Source organism: Suricata suricatta, chromosome 12 (genome assembly GCF_006229205.1).
Source record: "Suricata suricatta isolate VVHF042 chromosome 12, meerkat_22Aug2017_6uvM2_HiC, whole genome shotgun sequence".
In the NCBI taxonomy this organism is placed as follows: domain Eukaryota; kingdom Metazoa; phylum Chordata; class Mammalia; order Carnivora; family Herpestidae; genus Suricata; species Suricata suricatta.
In genome coordinates this window covers 72682415-72702101 of record NC_043711.1, presented here as the reverse complement: position 1 = coordinate 72702101, position 19687 = coordinate 72682415, and the positions used below count along the sequence as shown (strand labels likewise).

At 40.5% G+C, this 19687-nt stretch overlaps 1 protein-coding gene across 2 annotated transcripts in view; it reads left to right on the top strand.

Annotated features, from left to right (window-relative positions):
- The window catches only part of PLCB4 (phospholipase C beta 4), a 402177-nt gene that overhangs the window by 54527 nt on the left and 327963 nt on the right, over positions 1–19687 (top strand). The window lies entirely within an intron of this gene.

Genomic DNA, 19687 nt, shown 5'->3' with positions numbered 1-19687 from the left:
TTTTTGTTTTTTGTTTGCCCAGTAACTACCACTCACAGTGATCAGACTCTTCTCTCTTGGCTTCTGGCCTCCCCACAGGGCGCTGGGCTCCTCTTCTCTGTTCCTCCACCTGCTCCCCAGTTTTTGCCCTACTTTCTCATCTCTCCCGCGAACGCTTTCTCGGGATGCTCGTTCTCTTCCCTGCACTTTAAACAGTGTCAGTCAGGAGGCTAGTTCCCAAGGCCTGGACCAGCTTCTGTCTGCTCTAAAAGTAGGAACTGGCTTGTTTGTAATTTAAGACAAGCAGGCTAGTTATTGAACCCACTGTTGTGAAGTGTGCTGCTAGAATATTATGAAATTCTTCAGGGAGATTTGTTTGCTTTTCCTGTGAGAGGCAAACTTGAGTCTTCCGTGGAAACAGTCCTTTGCTGCAGTTTTGGATAAAATGTGTTCAACACAGGCAGCCCTGACCAGTACGGGGAAGGGACGTCAGTCTTAGAAAGGCGGTGTTTGCAACTCTGTTATTGCTACTTCTTTCCATTCCCTTATATTAAGTTGAATATCCTTAAGGTTTAGTTCTGATGCTGGATTTGTCTGTTGGGTCTAAATCGTGAAAATGATAGATTACATTACAGCTTTAATTTTAATTATTACCCCTAGTGTTCAGTGTTCCTGCCTACGTTGTTTTTCTCAGGACTTTGCATAGAAATGATATTTAAGTATTTCTCTTTTTTTGGTGAATGTTTGCTCTTAAAGACAAACTTAACCATGAAGGGGTGCCTGGGTGGCTCAGTCGGTTGAGTGTCCTACTCTTGATTTCGGTTCAGGTCATGATCTCACGATTTGTGAGAGGTGAGCCCTCTCTGGGGCTCTGTGCTGACAGCTTGGAGCCTGCTTGGGATTCTCTCTCTCTCTCTCTCTCTCTCCCTTTTTCTCTGACCCTCCCTTGCTCTCTTTCTCTCAAAATAAATACAGAAACATTAAAAAAAAGTTAATCTGAAATATATTTTTGGGTCTTCCCAATTGTGGAGACACTACCACTACTTTAATGGTAGTTTTTGATGTATGTTTACATACATATACACATGCATGTATGTACACCATATGTGTGTGTGTGTGTGTGTGTGTGTGTGTGTGTGTATGCCAACAGGAATAAAGACAGAAGAACATTACTTTCATGAAAAAATTGCTTCTAATTGTAAAAATGGTGCTTATTGAGATAACTTGGGATATTCAAGAAAACATAAAAGTGAAAATCACTCTTGTTCCATCACCCTTGCACACACACACACACACACACACACACACAGAAGTCACTATAACTGAATGTCATCTGCATTACATAGGACATAGATTATATTTTTTATAAATTTAGGATTATTTTGGGGATATAATTCTTATCCTGCTTTTATCTCTTAACATTGTATTGTGATTACTTCTACATAATTGTGTTTTAAACGTGGCTTTCAATGGCTGCATACTTTTAAATAATGAGGAACTATAAAAGTTCAGAAATGTTCTATTGTTGAATATTTAGGTAGTTTAACTCCGTTGCTTTAAAGTCATTCCTACCCATCTTCAAGAGGTGGGTACTTAGAAATTGTCATATTACAGCGTATTTCATAAGAAAACAGAAGATTAGTTAGGTGTGTACTCTTGATTTAAATACTCAGCATTTTAGACATTAGAAGTAGGAAGATTAATTTTGAGTAATGTTGTGTCATCCAGGGATTTAAAAGCAAATGCATTTAAGGAAAGGCCCAGTTTTGCTTGCCTCAGTGTTGGCCCAAGTTTGGAGACGAAAGCATTTACAGACCATTAGCTATAATACTTCACTCTTGAGACCACTTGTCGTAATGAGCTGTCAATTATTGTGCATCTAAGTGTAGTTAAAGGGGCCATTGGGCTTGCCGTTTAAAAGCCCGCATTTATAAATGTGCAGGAATTGAATTATAAATGTGGTTCTTTGAGACTGTACCACATCATGCTCCTGTCTGGATGCACTGTCTGGTCTCTGGGAGACTTAGAAATAAGAAAGTAAAAATGTTGTGCACTTGAGCATATGGCTTTATGTTTTTATGCTCCTTACGGGATATTTGGGGGAAAAGTTTTTTTTTTAAACCAGGAGTTATGACCAGTATTTCTTTATTCAGCATGTAATGAATTAATTTCAACCAAAGCTTTGGAGTGAAGAGGATGGATATTGGAGATCGTGCAATGGCATTTGTCTCGAAGGTCACTCACTGAAGCTACAGTCTCTCAGGATGTATATTCTGCATTACCTGTTTATCATTAGTTTCTGAAATGTTTGACTTTTCAAAGTCTGTGTACTTTTAAAATACTTTACTATGGCTTTTCTTCTTAATATGACATAACCGAGTAACATTTCACATTTTTTCATGGTGAATGCGCCTATTGTAAATGATCATGCTGTTAAACTCTCGGAAATCCAATTTTTTTTTCTTTTTTTGACATTACAGCTGTTTAATTTTATCTTATTTTGAAAGGTCGGTATTTGGCATGTGAAAAGTTTCCCTTGAATTTCATTTCTTTTTAAAATAGTTTTTAACACAAAAGTAGCACCTGTTTGCCAGGATAAAACGACATAGGTGAGTAAAAAGTAAACCTTTTACTCATTTCACCCTCTCTCTGTAGTACCGCATTTTGCTCCAGAGGTAACATTTGTAGCAGTTTGCTGAGCACTCTTTCAGATCTTTCATCCCAGCTTGTACGAAATAGGTGGGTAAGTAGGTAGGTAGGTAGATGATACATACATTTTCCTATGCAAAATTACCTCATTTCTTTCAAATAGGATACATAAAGCAGTATAACCCAGGAACTGACCATCTATATTATATGTCGCAGGAGTTGGCAATCTTTTCCTGATACAGGCCAGAAAGTATTTTTGACTTTGCGGACTCTGTACTTACCGGTTGCCACTCTAAGTGATGTAGCACTGAACAGCCATAAGCAATACCTTAATGAAGGGGCGTGTTCCAAGAAAACTGTATTCATGAACACCGAAATTTCAATTCCTGTAATTATCATGTATTATGAAATAGAATTCTTCTTTTGATTTTCCCCCCACCATTTTAATATGTAGAAAACAATCAGCTCATCGGCGCTCTAAGAGCAGATGGATGGCAGGCTGGATTTAGCCCATGGACTAGAGTTTGCCAGCCTCTGGCTATTGTTTGCTAACTTGGTGTCTAGAGTAAAAAAAAAATAAATTACAAAATTAAATTATACTTATTTCGGTTAAATATCACAGTGTGATGAATTAAGGCAAAGAAGCAAAGGAAACATCTGCTAGAATGTCATTTGACAGTTTACCAAATGAAAAGAAATATTTAGGAAGCACACAAAAGAGAATAAAGGCTGAGAGTGAGCTTGTGTGGGGTCTCAAGTACTGACAGGTCAAAGGGGTTTTTGTTGTTTTGACCAGTTTACAAACTCCCTTAACACTTCCCTAGGGAGACATATTCCTGAGCCTGCTTTTGAAGCACTGCATTCATACAACATTCGGCTTCACATGGAGACCTGTATTTGCACCTATCGTGTTTTTATTTGAACTTTGTTTTGCAGTGTTAGTTGACAAGTATCAGGACAATTTCTTTGTATACCCTGAGTTGGGTTTTTAAAAGTTTATGAAGTATGAAGTTTTATGTTATTTATTAGAATGTAAAAGAGAAACATTGAAGATTGCTTAGGAAACCCGTTCATTACATTTTAAACCTCACTGATGAGGTGCTTTCTTACGTTAAGGGTGGCTGCTTTAATTTATTTCAGGGGATGCTGTCTGAATGCTTCTGATGCTCTTGATTTTATTCATTTGCCAGGTGTGTCTCTTCATGGCAATTCTGCTTTCAGACCAGTGAGAACACTGTGATCCAGTTTTGCTGCCTTCTGGAGCAATTGCTGGTTCTACTATAATAAAAATAAAACAATAGGACACCTATCGTGATACCTGTGAAATTGTCATTTTCCACCATAATTGCAAAACCAACATATAATTTATAAAACTAAAAATTTTGTTTTTATTAAATAGCAACAGTTTATTAAGGATAATAGTATCAGACTTTATATGTTTGGTATGGGGACATAGTGAATGTATGTATAGTAAGAAGCAATAATGGATTCATTGCATTTATTGTTCTTTAAAAATTTTTTAATGTTTGTTTATTTTTGAGAGAGAGACAGAACATGAGCAGGGGAGGGGCAGAGAGAGAGGGAGACACAGAATCTGAAGCAGGCTCCAGGCTCTGAGCCATCAGCACAGAGCCCAACATGGGCCTGGAATCCACAGACCTCAAGATCGTGACCTGAGCTGAAGCCAGATGCTTAACTGACTGAGCCACTCAAGGGCTCCCACATTGATTTTTTACAACTACTTGCCCCATATTTCATTTTATTCATCTGAAGTGGAGAGTTAGTGTTTCATTTTTGTTTTCTCCATTTTATAATTTGGTAGTTTCGGGAATAAAGATTATTCTTATTAGGTAGACAGAAAACCTGTGAAAATACAGACATAAATACACATATGCACACATGCATATAAGAAAGGGTTTATATCTTTTATCCTTTTTAAAAGTTTATTTATTTTGAGAGAGAGGGAGAGAGAGAAAGAGCGAGCTCTCACAAGCAGCAGAGGGACAGAGAGACAGAGAGGGAGAGAGAGAATCCCAAACAGGCTCTGCACTGTCAATGTGAGATGAGCTGAGGTCAAGAGGCAGATGCTAAACCGACTGAGCCACGCAAGCGTCTCTTTTATTCTTCTAGAAGATGTTCAGGGTATAAAATGTAGAAACAGTAGATCAGCATAAAGAAGAGAATAAAAGCATGTGTATTTTCACCACCTAGCCATAACACTGTTAGTAATTTGGGGAATGTCTTCCATTGTCTCATGTCTGTTTCTGTATGCCTGAGCTCGTATGCTTATATTTGGTCCTTAATTTATTTCTCTGTTCATAATTGTTGCCTATCTGATACTTGTCGGGCACCACGTGAGGCACTGGGGACACAGAAGTGAACAGAACGATCCCCTTTGCCTGAAGTTTACTTTGTTTCAGTTGGGGCACATAGGCAGTAAGCAACAGGTCACTGTATCTGATGGTGGTGAGCACTGTGAAAAAAGTTTAGAACAAGAAAGAGGGCAAAGGTCTGGTTGTGTATGTGTGTGTATATTATTAAACATATTTTTAAAGCTTATTTTATTATTTGTTTTGAGAGAGAGCAGGAAAGGGGCTGAGAGAGAGAGAGAGAGGGAGAGAGAGAATCTCAAGCAGGCTCCATGCTGTCAGCGCGGAGCCTGACACAGGGCTTGAACCCACACCGTGAGATCATGACCTGAGCCAAAGTAAAGAGTTGGATGGTTAACTGATGGAGCCACCCAGCTGCCCCTATTAAACCTATTTTTTCAAAAGCATTATTCTGAATGGCATACTCTACTTTTATGTGAGTGACAGTTTTATTTTTATTTAGCTAGTCCAATATCATAAACTAATTTTTCCTTTTTTAAAAAAAAAAATTGCAGTTACAGGGGCACCGGGGTGGCTCAGTTAAGCATCTGACTTCGGCTCAGGTCATGAGCTCATGTTTTGTGAGTTCGAGCCTTGCATCTGGCTTTGTGTTGACAGCTCAGAGCCTGGAGCCTGCTTCAAATTCTGTCTCCCTTTCTCTCTGTACCCCCCTCCACTCTGTCTCTCGCTCAAAAATAATAAATAAACACTAAAAATTTAAAAAAATTGCTGTTATAAACACATCTGTGAAGAATATTATTCACTGAAGGTCAGGCATTTTTTTTGCCCATTTTTAGGATAAATTTCTAGAAGCAGAATTATTGAAGCAGAGAATAATCATGTGTCAAGGCTTTTGGTATGTGACTTAAGATTTAAAATGTTCCATGGCTAATTCATAGTTCAGTCTGTTTTCCTTTCCTCATTCATCTTCCCCCTTTTCTCAATTATTTTCAAAGTTTTAAATCCAAGTGAAAATAGATAGTATTCCCCAAATTTAAACAACTCTACTATGATAGCCTATTACTTTATGGTGGATTTTACGTTCTGTTTCTGAAGTCAGATTCTTTTTGTGGGTGAGAGGGCTAATGCACTTATAATTGCATCACTGCACAAGCTAACAAAGTCCTATTTGTTGCTTACAAAGAAGGAAAAAAGACATTAAGCATAACACAGCAGCAGCCCTGGAAATGTGAGAGGGTCAGTACAAGTTTCAACATGTCGTTTCACTTATTTTTTTTTTCAGGTCTGAAAAAAGTCTAAGAATATTGAAGTGTATTACAAAAGAAGCATTCAGTTTTAGGAGAAAACCATTTTATTCATTTTAGCTTGCTTTAGGATAAGTTTTTTCTATTCCAGCAAAATAAATTAGAATTTATTATTTCGGATGAAAATTCTCTAATTTGCTGTCTCCTTCCATGGGTTTTCTTTCAGGTGACATTATATGTAATACTAAAGCTAGCAATCGTGGCCCACATTGACCTGGCATCTACCCTGTGCCAGATCCTGGATTACCTCATTTGAAAGCTAGACAGAGAGGTTGTTTTCTGCAAGAGAAGGTGGAAATTTCAACACCGAGGCGCTAGAGGTTCGGCGTCTCTGGCGCTTTTCAGAAATCACAGGTGAAATAGAAGGCTTGTGTTAGAGTAGCACTCAAACTCTGCAGCACAGCTGAATCACCTGCTTTTTAACCCAAATGTTAAAATGCAGATTCTGATTCTGATTCATCAGGTTTGGGTGGGGCGTGAGACTCTACGTTTCCCACAAGCTCCCAGGGAATGCGGATGCTGCTGGGCCATTGACCTTAGTAGTAAGGTGTTCAAAGACATTGGCACAGAGTCTGGTGTTTACCTACCGGTGGGGAGAGCAGGATGCCGGCAGCAAGAGCCCACTGGCGGCTGGGCTTGGGCGCTGTGTGAATCCCATATCTGTTCCTTCTGTACATCGTTGTCCACGTTGCACATCCAGGGAGAGCCACCCTCGTGAGGAGAATACAGATAACTTAGGTTCTCTTCTTTTTACCTGTCTGCTGAGTTTGTAACCGTGATCATGGATAGTCAGAACAAAGTGAATCAATTTATTTTTTGCCTAGGATAGTTCCCCTCCCCAAATCTCTGTTGATGGTTGTCCTCAGGCATCTTTTGCTTTATCAAATTCTTTTGACAGTAGGCTTGAGTACTGATCTTTGAGGTAGGTTTTTGAGAATAAACATATTTTGGGGACTCTACCCAAAATATCCCCCTGAGCACTTTTTCAAAAAACATTGTAAAATACAAATAAGACGAAATTTACTATTTAACCATTTTTAATATACAGTTCAGTGGGATTAAGCGTATTCACGTGTTGTGCAACCATTGCACCATCCATCTCCAGAACTTTTACATTTGCAAACCTGAAACTCTGTACCCGTTAAATAATAAGTCTCCATTTCCCCCTCTCTCCAGCCCCTGGCAACTACCATTCTGTTTTCTGTTTTTACAAAGTTGGTTCCTCTAGGTACCTCATATAAGTGGAATCATACAGTATTAGTCCTTTTGTGGGTGACTTACATCACTTGGCAAGGTGTCTTCAAGGTTCATCTACATCATAGTCTCTCAGCATTTCCTTCCTTGTTAAGGCTGCATAATATTGCAGTGTGTGTCTGTCCCATAGTTGGTTTATCCGTTCACCCATTGACGGGCATGTGGGTTAGGAAGCAATCCATGTGTAAGTACCCCAGCTACCTCACCTCTCGAATGGGATACCTGGAGAATGTGTCTACACCATCTTCCAGAGTTCCCCATGGGGTTAGACCTCAGTCACCCACAATGATCACTTGCTTGATATCATACCCTGCACTGACTTTCCTGTCTCATTTCTCTGCTCTACTACTGGCTTCCTGTGGTCACCCCCCCAAATAAACTACTTCTTCTCAAATCCTTGATTACAGGTGTGCCTAAGAAGGAACCCAAACGGGGCAATGTCAAGAACGCACCCTGTGACTATCTCTTTATACCTAGAAATATTCATTTAGTGGAAAGCCACACAGATTTGGATATTGACATCGATTCTTAGTTGTATCTGGTTGCCTTCTCACCCCTTGCTGTTAGAGATTCCAGAAGAAAATTGAACCTGTTCACGGCAGCATTTGAACCTTGTTGTAGTAACATCTTAAACATGAAATATTTTTCCAAAGCTCCCATTTGCCTCTTTACTGTGTTAACAACATAGTCTCCTAATTTAATGACCATACATGGAGCTAGATCCCAAAGAAAGAAGAAAAAGATTTCTTTTTGGTTAAGATAGTCCTTTTCTATATATAGATACTTGTTTCTTGCTATTGCTACCATGTTTAGCCTCTGGGACTCTTCTTGGTTGTATCTAGTTTGTTGTTTTTGGCTCATTTTGACATTCTCTGTGTATTGTATTTTTAATATTAAATTGTGTATTTAGCAACAAGCTTGAAAACAGATTAACTTTCTTGTACCAGAAATTGCTGCTCAGAATGAAAACGCAGCCCAAGGTCTAAGCCAGAGCTTCCCTGCAGTGTCTTTGGGGAGTCTGACTTCTAGCCAGGTGCGAACCTTCTCTGACGTTGGGAGCTGTTAATGTCATACCTGGTTAGCACATTCATGGAGCAACCCTACCATGGACTGTGACATGCTGTGACAAAGAGAAATGTGTGTGTTTCTGAAGACTGTAGTATACCAGCACCACCTCAAACCAGCGATGAATTGGGGCGCCTGGGTGGCTCAGTCGGTTAAGTGTCCGGCTTCAGCTCAGGTCCTGATCTCACTGTTTATGGGTTTGGGCCCCGCGTTGGGCTCTGTGCTGACAGCTCAGAATCTGGAGCCTGCTTCAGATTCTGTATCTCTCTCTCTCTCTCATCTTCCCCTGCTTGCACTGTCTCTGCCTCTCAAAAATAAATAAAAACCATAAAAAAATTAAAAAAAAACCAACAATGAATCTTCAGCCATCTAGGTGACAAGTCAGTAGATTTGGTAGGAGGAAGATGCATGCTTACTTTGGAATGTCTGCTTACATCTTTCTATCTCGAGTTTAAAAGATAAATTACTTTAATCAATGTATTGTCGAGCCAGTTTACAGCAAATGAGTAACTTTCAAAGTAGAAAGCAGTTTCTGCTACAGAAAATAGATGGTAAGGTCACTTCAAGTGTTTCCTCCTTACAGTGGTTGAAAGAGTATCACAGCAGATGTTTTTTGTGTTTGCATTGGTTTCCCATCAAACCCGTGAAAGATGTTTGCACATGATTGTTCTGTAGGTCAGAACTAAGCTGGTCTCATGTGTTGGAGGTTGGAAATCTTTGTTGATTTTGCCCCATGGCCACTATCCAGAAAGAAATAATCTTTTTTCTTAGTAGGATCAATTACAGTTGTGATCAGTCGCAAGAAATTAACAAAAAACCAGGCAAAACAAATTTTGTCCTTGTTTCTCTGTGTTAACACAGAACATCATATTCATCATGCCTGTCGAAATACAGGAGAGCTAAATTAGAGTGAAAAATAGAGTCATCTCTTCTTTGTAAAGGGAATCTCTAAGGGTTTCCTAGGAAGGAAGCTCATCTTTTCTAAGCCTCTTGCCTTTCCTTCAGTTGTGGGCCTCCTGGCTGACACACAGTATCCTGTGGAATCACATTAAATTAGAGGACACTCCGAGGTGGTGGTAGTAGCATGTCTTGGTATTTTTTCATGGCTCAAGGAGCAATCAATAACATTATCTCAGGCGAGTCAGATCTACTTTGTGCAGGAGATCCCTGAACGTGATCAGTTCGTCCTACTTATCTGATAATCTTCCTATCTGTCTGTTGACCAGTCATTTGATTTATAAACCAATTGACTAAATGATCTATGAATATTTTCCCCTCCTCCCTCCCTTTCATTTGGTCCTCTCTTATTTCAAACAAAACTCCAAAATAACTAAGAGGCAGCCTCCTGAAACTTGAGATCTGGATTCTAATCTTACTTCTCATCTTCTCTAATAAGATATTGCCTCATCTCTGTGTGCTGTAACTTCCTCACCTCTTGAATGAAGAGATTAAATCTGATCCTTACGATGCAGGCACTGGTTAAAGTCGTACTTAGCCTCTGGATCAGAGTGCCTCCATTTAGATCCCTGTCTACCGCTTCCTGTCGGTGTGACATTAGGCAACTCACTTAACCTCACTATGCCTCAGTTTCCTCATCTGTGAAAGTAGGAACATAATTGTACCTACTGGCTGTTTTGAAGATCAAATGACAATATAAGTAAATTCCCTAGATCAGTATGTGGTGGATATTAAATGCTCAATAAATGTTAACATTGTTATTAGTTATTATCTATCTTGTCTGCACACAGTAGATGTTGGACCTCCTTTCTCTAGCCCAGTTACCTTCCTTGCCCATCTTCACAAAGTTCACAGTCTAGTTTTTAGACAAGGATGATTATCTGGCAAAGACAGAGGAAGAAGATGTCACATACCTGACATCTTCTTGTGTCAAAGGACGAGAATGTGTTGTCAGGGAGAAAGGGCAGGAGGGCCATTGTAAGCAGAGGGAAGCATGTTAGGAGGCAAGAAAGAGCTCTGCGTGCTTGGTGTAAAGCAGTTAATGCATGTGGCTGGTGCACAGGATGCTTGTGGGGTGATGGGGTGATGGAGGGAAATGTGTTCCTGCTCCTCTGCTCTGTGCCACCCAGCTGAGTGACACACAGTCCCACCAGAGACACTGGCTCCCTGCCACAGTGATTCTACTCCATGTGGGGTAGGGCAACAGTGATTCCCCAGGAGATAGGATCCGAATCTTGGATAGGCTAGGAGGGACTCCTGTGCATTGTAAAATCTTCCCCATTCCCCTCTGGGGATGCATGCTTCTGCCTTCATAGTGATAGTTAATCTTAGGGCTCCCTTGCCACCTGCCAGACTTTGGGGGATAGAGTGCCCCAGGTTTTATACTTAGGATGTAAGCTGAGCAGCTCATCAAGCCTCATCCATGTTGTGTATTGAGAGTCCTCAGGCCTGGGTTTGTGTCTAACCAGTGATCCGACCATCAAAGTCTATTTTCCTTTTCTAGCTCGTCTTTATCTGTGGGATGGGAGAGGGGCTTCAGAGTCCTTATGGGCCTTTTTGGGAATCTGGTGAAGACTCCATGGACCCTTCTTGAAATAGTTTTTTAAATGCATAAAATAAAATACACAAAACTACAAAGGAAATCATTATATTTGAATTACAGATATAAAATAGTACATATGTGGCATAATCATATATGTACATCTTACTAATACACTAGATGGTACAATTACTATTGTAGTTTTAAAGTATTGGTGAGTTCAAATGATATTCTGCAATATCTGCAATAATTTGATATGATAAAATATCTGGAATTTCTGTCAAAAACCAAGTCACAGGTGCAATCAGTACTGTGGTTTGCGATTTATATTTTTGTTTGCTTGTTTATTTTACAGACAGAGAGTGGGGAAGAAGGGCAGAGGGAGAGAGAGGGAGAGAGAGAGAGAGAGAGGGAGAGGGAGGGAGAATGAATCCCAAGCAGGCTCCATGCTTAGTGCTGAGCCCGACATGGCGTTCAATCCCATGACCCAGGGATCATGACATGAGCTGAAATCAAGAGATAGACACTCAACTGACTAACCTACCCAGGCACCCCAATTTGTATTTTTAATCACAGGAAATGCCACATGTCAGTGAATATAGCCATGTAATTGTTTTTTTTTGCCTATCCCAGTTTATGGAACATTGGATTTTATCTGTGAACTTCTTTGGTGGTCATGGAACTCAGGTTAGTAGCCTTTGGACTAGGTAACTTGTAGGATGGTTCTTTTGCTGTTCTATTTTTATCAAATTAGGTAACAGGTCTCATAATATGAAAAGATTTTTGAACAAATGAAAAAAAATTAAATCTCCATGGACTTGGTAAGGCTCATATCATTGGTTATGGGAAAAACCAAGGTGCTCAGGGGGTATGGGAGGCACTTTTACTTAAGGTATTTACTGATATCTGGTTCAAGAGTACTAGGGCCCAGTTTTCAAGGTCCTTAGTAGGAACAACCTTAGAGGTGTAAGTTATGTACAGTTGATCTCATTGTTCCCAGTAGTTATGTTCTATAAAGCCTCTGTGAACACATTGGATTAGTGAATACTGAGTAATTGCTCTTATTGGTAATACAGGGACAAGTTCCTCTGAACCTCTGGTCACAACAGTTTCATCAGCTCATCAATATATAACCTTGTTTCATGCGTGGTTTTTTTTTTTTTTTTGGTCTTGTTTAATATGTATTGATTCATTCCCATTGAACTCACAGCCAACAGCCCCATGACTATGCCTGAATGATGCCTGACTAACACATGTATTTTCTCTGCCAGGCACATCCCAGCCTTCTTGCGCTTAGGAACATTAGACAGCACTTCACCACCGTGCTAGGGTGGGGATGGGGGAGCCCTTATTTTAAACAGTGAAATAACTCACAAAAATTACAAACTTGTGGTAAATGTGGCACTAAATAGATTGTGAGAAGGACGCTTGTTTACAGTGTGGGAGCTGAAACCACAAGGCAGAGCAGAGCCTTGGATGACATCAGCTCGGATCTTGTGCATGAATAGCTGAAATGTTTTGCCTCTCTGTGCATGTCCAGCAAAGACCACCAAAGTGCTGCCTTATTGCTTTTGAAGTCACAGATAAATTTTGGTGAGTAGGTGAATTTGCAAAGATTGAGGATTGACTGTATAGGCCAGTATTTCTTTCTGAATCTGAGGTCTAGTTGTGGCACTGCTATTCTTTGTATTTGACTTTGGTTGAGTTGTTTCATTGCTCTGGGTCTCTGAATGTTGGGATAGATCAGTAGCAGTGGAGTTTTTCAAATAGCAGAAGTAACTTGTAATCCTGTGGAAATCCAAGGTATAAAGCAGTAATCTGCTCCCTGCCAGCCCTGCATCTCCTGTTCTACCAAGGCCCTATGGAAAGCCATTGAGCTAACGTCCAATGCCATTTTCCTAGTAGGTTATGTTTGCTTCATTTGACCAGTACTTATTGAGCCAAACAGAATTGTAGGTGCTGTTCTTGTAGCAGATTCACCAAAAATGTTGCTTAGAAATGTTTGAAAGTGGCCTACAGATGCTTTTTATTTGTAGTTTTTATTAAGAAGATTTTTATATTCTGGACCCTCAAGACATTTAGTGGCCCAGATGAATCTTTCAAACTCATTGTTGTTTCCTACATGTTAGATTCATTTAGGAGCTCACCCAGGCTTAGTTCACCCTGGTCTGGGTATCCTTCTTTTATAATATTGGAGCCAGGAAGGACCTCTTCAATGGTCCTGTATGAAGATACCCACCTACAGCAGAAACCCATTCAGATGGATACTCAGTATTTTCCCGGGCATCCTCCCCTCTCTGGGGGTTATGTCCATTGCTCTGCTTTAGGATTGTCATATGGAGATGACTTTCTCCTCTAGAGAATGCATTTTTATAATGTACACATGTAAAAATAGTAAAAGAATAACTTGTATGCATTAGGACAATCTTGATGTAAATTACTAGTGCAAAGCAGATTATTATTTTACCTATGAGAATTGGTATATGACTTTATCTAGTCTTCAATGCATGAAAACTTAGCATGATTTGTTAGGATTATTCTTAGTTCTTCAAAGGAGGTTTGTTCTCTTTAAGAAGAAAACTGGGAAGCAGGGATTTGACAATAGATTTGGTGGATGTTTGTTTTAATTCAGTGAGTGTCTTTTCATCATGGAATCTTCAAAATTATCCAAACAGCTACCTCTAATCTTTAGTGAGGGAATTTTTCATCAATGGTATTTCTATCCTTCAGGGACAAATAGGGAAAAATAGGGATTTTTCTCTGACATGCCTTTTCCATTGGGAAATATGAGATTGAATGATTTTATTTCTGAACTAAGAGCTGGCCTAAGGAAGGCATGAAGATGTGTGGTAGCTTTAGTTGTAATTTGGCATGGATTGTTTAATATCTATAATCTCTGGGTTTTAATCTCTTGATGTTTAGTTCAAAAGGTCTGGGTAAAAGGACATGATCTATAAGGAAAGCCTGTTCCATGATAGATGATTACCTTAGTGGCTCTAGTGGACTCAGCTTGTGTATTCTCCTCTTTATTGGCTCTAGACGGGGCCAGATGCTTTGGTCAATGGGATATTAGCAAGCATGATGCAAGCAGAGGCTTGATAAGCATATTCGGGCTTGTCCTCTGGGAATGCTCCTTCTTAAGAGCCAACCTTGGTTCTTTATAAAAGTTTAGACTAAACTGTTAAGTGATCAGCTATGTGGAGAAAGACCCCAAAGGATGAGAGGCCATCTTGAATGCTCTAGCCCCAGTCTCTAGACTATTGAGTGGCCTCAGTTATACCACGCAGAATAGAATTGTCCATGAGCCTAGCCAACCCCATGAATTGTGAAAAATAATGATCATTGTTTTTGTCCCCAAGTTTTATAGTGGTTAGTTACACAGCAGTAGATAACTGAAACCATGCCTTATTTCAAAAAGTCTGTGCAGAAAGGAATGTTCTGCAAAAATACCTTTGTGCATGTTTTGGTTTATAGAAAACTACATTTCATACTGCCATAATGCTATTGAAAGCATGGACAGCAGGAATGGAAGAGAGAGCCGGTGTATGCAGATTGTGGGGTCGTCACTTCTGTCTTTGCAACTAATTGTCATGCATGGAGTATTTTATTTTCATAGAGAAATTACCTAAGAAAAGTATCTTGAGAAGTAATTGTTCTTTTATTTGTTCAGGTCGTGGAAGATACTGGAAAGTATAAAGAGAAGAGCAGTTACCCAGAATCTCACCCACCTACAGGCCAATTTTGGCAGGTTTTTATATTATAAAGATAGAATAATAAGAAACTTTACAGGGCGCCTGGGTGGCTCAGTGGGTTAAGCATCCGGCTTCGGCTCAGGTCAGATCTCACGGTTCGTGGGTTCGAGCCCCACGTCGGGCTCTGTGCTGACAGCTAGCTCAGAGCCTGGAGCCTGTTTCAGATTCTATATCTCCCTCTCTCTCTGGCCCTTCCCTGCTCGCACTGTCTCTCTCTGTCTCTCAAAAATAAATAAAAAGCATTAAAAAATTAAAAAAAAACATTAAAAAAAAGAGAAACTTTACTTGATTCTCTTTGAAAGCCTAGTGTATAAATTAGTAAATCAGAGCTAATTGTGAGTGTAGATTCTCTGACACCCTTATGAAAGTGGTTATTTTTTTAAAATCTATCTTTTATTTAAATTTAAAAAATTAAAAAAATTTTAGACAGCATGAGCAAGGGAGAAGGACAGAGGGAGGGAGGGAGGGAGGGTGAGAGAGAGAGAGAGAGAGAGAGAGAGAGAGAGAGAGAGAGACAGAGAAAGAGAAAGAGAAAGAGAAAGGAAGAATTCCAAGTAGGCTCCACACTCAACATGGAGCTCAATGTGGGCCTCACCATAGGGCTTGATCCCATGACCCTGCATTTATGACCTAAGCCGAATTCCAGAGTCAGACGCTCAACCGACCTAGCCACCCAGGTGCCCCAAAGTGGTTCTACACGTGTACACTGATCTATAGGTTCTTGTGCTGGATCGGTTTGTGATGTCTCACCACCCCACTGCATCCTCCACACTGCTATCAGATACTTAGTTCTGCCTACACCACAGTTCTAGACTGTGGTTCTCAAGAAGGGTGACGTTTCTCCCGAGGAACATCTGGCAATGTCTGGAGACATTACTGACTGTATTAGGGGTGTGAGGTGCTATTAGAGGTGTATCCAGTGAATACAAACCAAGTTGATGCAATTATGTAATAATTAAACCTGCCTCTGGGATAAGGCCCAAACTCTTAGCTGTTTTGCCCTTATTGACCTTGCATTTCTGACCTCAGACCTCATTCATTTTCCTTATGCAGTTTGAGACAGCTTCCTGTTTTCTTATTGTGTCATCTTTGTGGCTCTTTGCTTATGCTGTGCCTGTAGTCTGGAAAACCCTTTCCCCAGAGCTAATTATTCTGTGTGTTTTATCATTGTGCCTGTACTTACTTCCACTTTTCTAATTATACTGAGTGGCAGTTACTTCTTAAGATCTGTTTTCCCTATCAGCTGGGAGTTCAGGGTGAGCTGAGGACCCAGCCACCTGGCTAGTAAATATTTGAGTGAATGAATGGATGTTGGAATAAGACCAGGGAAGAAGAAGCTGAAGCTGCCTGTTTTGGTAGCATTGCTCGGTCTATTCTCAGCAAGTTTTCTTTGCCGGTGGGTGATTCCTAACTGCAAAGGCACTGTGGACACCATTTCTCCCTGCTGCCCACAGTTTTAATACCCATGTACTTACTGGTGTTCTGGTGGCTCTTAAGCTCTGTACCTGGCATCAATGTCCAATTCCAGGTAGGCTTGAAGGAGTAGAGAGGCAGGCTCAGGCAGGTGAGGAGTGCAGGGAGAGATCAAACTTTGTGCTCTAGATATCCCCCCTGTAAGGACCAGGTCTGGGAGGGTTTTGAGAAGTGAAGCACTAGTTCAAGACACCGTCTTTTGTCTCAAGCCATATTAACATTAACTTAGCATAATATAGGTCACTTGTTCTCAAATTGTTGTGCACATCAGTGTCACCTGGACAGGTTTAAAAATACTGTTGTTGGGTGGTACCTTGGTGGCTCAGTTGGTTAAGCATCTGACTTCAGCTTAGGTCATGATCTCACAGTTTGTGAGTTTGAGCCCTGCATCAGGCTCTTCACTGGTGGGGTGGAGCCTGCTTGGGATTCTCCATCTCTCTCTCTGTCTCTCTCTCTCTGTCTCTGTCTCTGCCACTTCCAGAGCTCACTCTCTCTATATCAAAAAAAAAAAATGTTGGTTGTCCAGTGTTACAGTGTTGATGTAATTGGCCTTGGGTATATCCTGGGCTTCAGAAGTTTAAAAAATTTCCCAGGTAATTTTATTATGCACCCAACTTTGAGAACCACCGGGGAAGACAATTAGGTCCATTTAATTACTTGTGCTGACATTTCTACAGACCTGTGGTAGTTTCCTTCTTGGTAATTTTATATTTCCTAACAACTTTGTCATTTTAGTATAAATAATAAATTAGTACTTATAACTTTTTTGAAATTTATAGCTGCTATATAATTGAATAGCTCACTTTTTAGTGACATTGTATAGCCTTATTTTCTTCTTTCTTCCTCCCTCTTGACCTTGAAACTCAGATGAAATATCATAGAGAAGCAGTTGACCATTCTTTATGTTGGAGGAAACTGGAAGGAAGCCATTTTTTTGATAGTTTGCCCACAACGATACAAATTTAGAACTTTCCTCTTGGTTCTGGCCGTGCTTCTCCTGTTTCCAATATGCACATACTTTGAATTCTTTGTGCCTAAGAGAAAAAGTAGCAAGAGCCTCCAGTAGTCCTTTTAAGAGGCTCGTGGTTACTTTCAGGTTTTTCATTTCATTACAGATGTAATAGTATATTTGTTATGAACATGCTAGTTAAGAAAGGGATGTGAGGGGCGCCTGGGTGGCTCAGTCGGTTGGGTGTCCGACTTCGGCTCAGGTCCTGATCTCAGAGTTTGTGAGTTTGAGCCCTGCATCGGACTCTGTGCTGACAGCGCAGAGCCTGGAGCCTGCTTCAGAGTCTGTGTCTCCCACTCTCTCTGCCCCTCCCCCATGCGCTGTTTGCCTCTCTCTCTCAAAATAAAATAAAGACATAAAAATTTTTTTTAAATAAAAAAATTTAAAAGAAGAAGAGATGTGAACAAGCTTTTGAATACCTTCTTACCACGTCCCCCTTCCATGTCCTCTGCTTCCTTCCCCATTCCTTCCACAGGCTTTTTGTTTGCTTGCCCTGTGTTTCCAGATAGCTGAGATAAGGTCTTGCTCACCCGTTGGAATGGCCTTGCTCATGACTGGTGGTTGGAATGATTCTTGCCGTTATTTTAAATATGGGGACTAGGAACACGGGCCTCATTCATTTCAGGCACTATATGCCTGGCACTGAATTCTTTTTGGTTTTTGTTTTTAAGAATCAGTTTATGAAAGTTCAGGATCCAGCGGCTTCAGGTAAGCTCTGCTCTAGGATGGCCATGCTGGGCAGAGGCAAAAGCTCTCAAGAGAGGGAGATAATCATTTGGAGCTGCAGAATTTTAGGTCACTATATTCTGTTTCATTTCAAGAGGGAATGTGGGGGCAGGAAGAGATTGTTGAGATGATATAGATAGCACAGCCGTCTCATTCCTGTTTTTCCGTTTAATACAGCGGAAGCTCAGAGCCATTTCTTAATTCATCAGTTGATTATTGCATGTGGAATGCCCTAGGTCTGTCTCCCTCTCGTGGAGGTGCTGCCGGTTGTAGGGAATGAGGAAGTGAAATGATTTGCCCGAGGAGACACATGAAGTTACAGTAGGAGCAGAACTACAAAGCCAGTCCGTATTTATTTTCGGAGGTTTACTTTATAAAAAAAAATTTCTGTCTTGATGTTTTTGTAGGTGTAATCTATTATAGATGAAGGGGACTGTCAATAGACATTTATATGAGATTTATAAGTTTGACAATAATTGATTATATGCATGCTGTCAAATCTAGGAAATTTGATTTAAAGTAGGTGTCTAATAGCCACTTGGTTGATAGGTTAAATCCTTAATTTCTGAAAGTTATTTTCTTTATGATGATGCAAATGTGCTGTTGGCTTTTTGTGAATTACCTAAGTTAAAGAAAATACTCCAAAGAATGGAATTTAGTGTTCATCCAACTACTGGGCCTCATTATTTATATCCCTTTTACTGCTGAAAATCTTTAGCAAACTTTAAGATTAGACAAGAAACTTAAGGGAATTTATCTGAGTTTATTTGACAGATGAGGCTATTGGAGGCCTGGGAAGGTGGTTATTTCTGAGGTTTACAGAAATAACAGAGGCTAGTTCAAAGCCAAGTTGGAGACTTGCAAGTCATATTTTTGACTTCAAGATCAATATATTTTTTTTTCTTTGGTGCAGAGTAAAGCAGAGAGGATATCAAACACATGCATGTGCATGTAACTCTGACACGTTCTTTGTGGCGAGGCTATGCCCAGAGGGGTGGGTTATGACTGACACATTGTCTCCTTTGGCTTCTCCCAAAGCTGATCTGAGATGGGGATTGGAGTGCAAGCAGCCAGCTAGCTGCAAGCCTCAGTGGGGAAGTGGGGCAGTGAGATAAGGAAGGAAATGCAGCCACTGTCGGGTGTGCTGACAGACTGATTCCACCGAGGGCAACTCAGGCTTCTCTTTGCAGGAGCCCTGGTTTTTGGAGACTGTAGAATATACCTCACAGTAGTCTGATGGAGGGGTGAGGAGCTGGGCTATTTATTTACCAACTCTTATGTCACACTCTGTGGGTTATTCCTGGAGGTCTTAACTCCCAGGCATGGCCTGTAGTAAGGTCTCTTTGCTGTGCTTGGGGATGAACACAGAGGGAATGTGGAGAAGTGACTCCTACATGCCCAGAAAGACCTGGGAGTGGATGTAAGTGAAGCGTTTCTGCATGTCATGTGATTCTATCAAACACCATGTCTTGGCTCTTTCTTCTTTCCATCTGTGCTCCTGGTGTTGTAGTCTGAGAAGGACGGGGCCAAGGAGTAAGTACTGATGGTGATTCTGGCTGTGTTGGCTTTACTCTGTCTGCCCTTCCAGGTCCATTGTCCAGGTCTCCCCCGCCTGCCCTTGTCCCTCAGGGGGCACGTCGTGTGCTGCC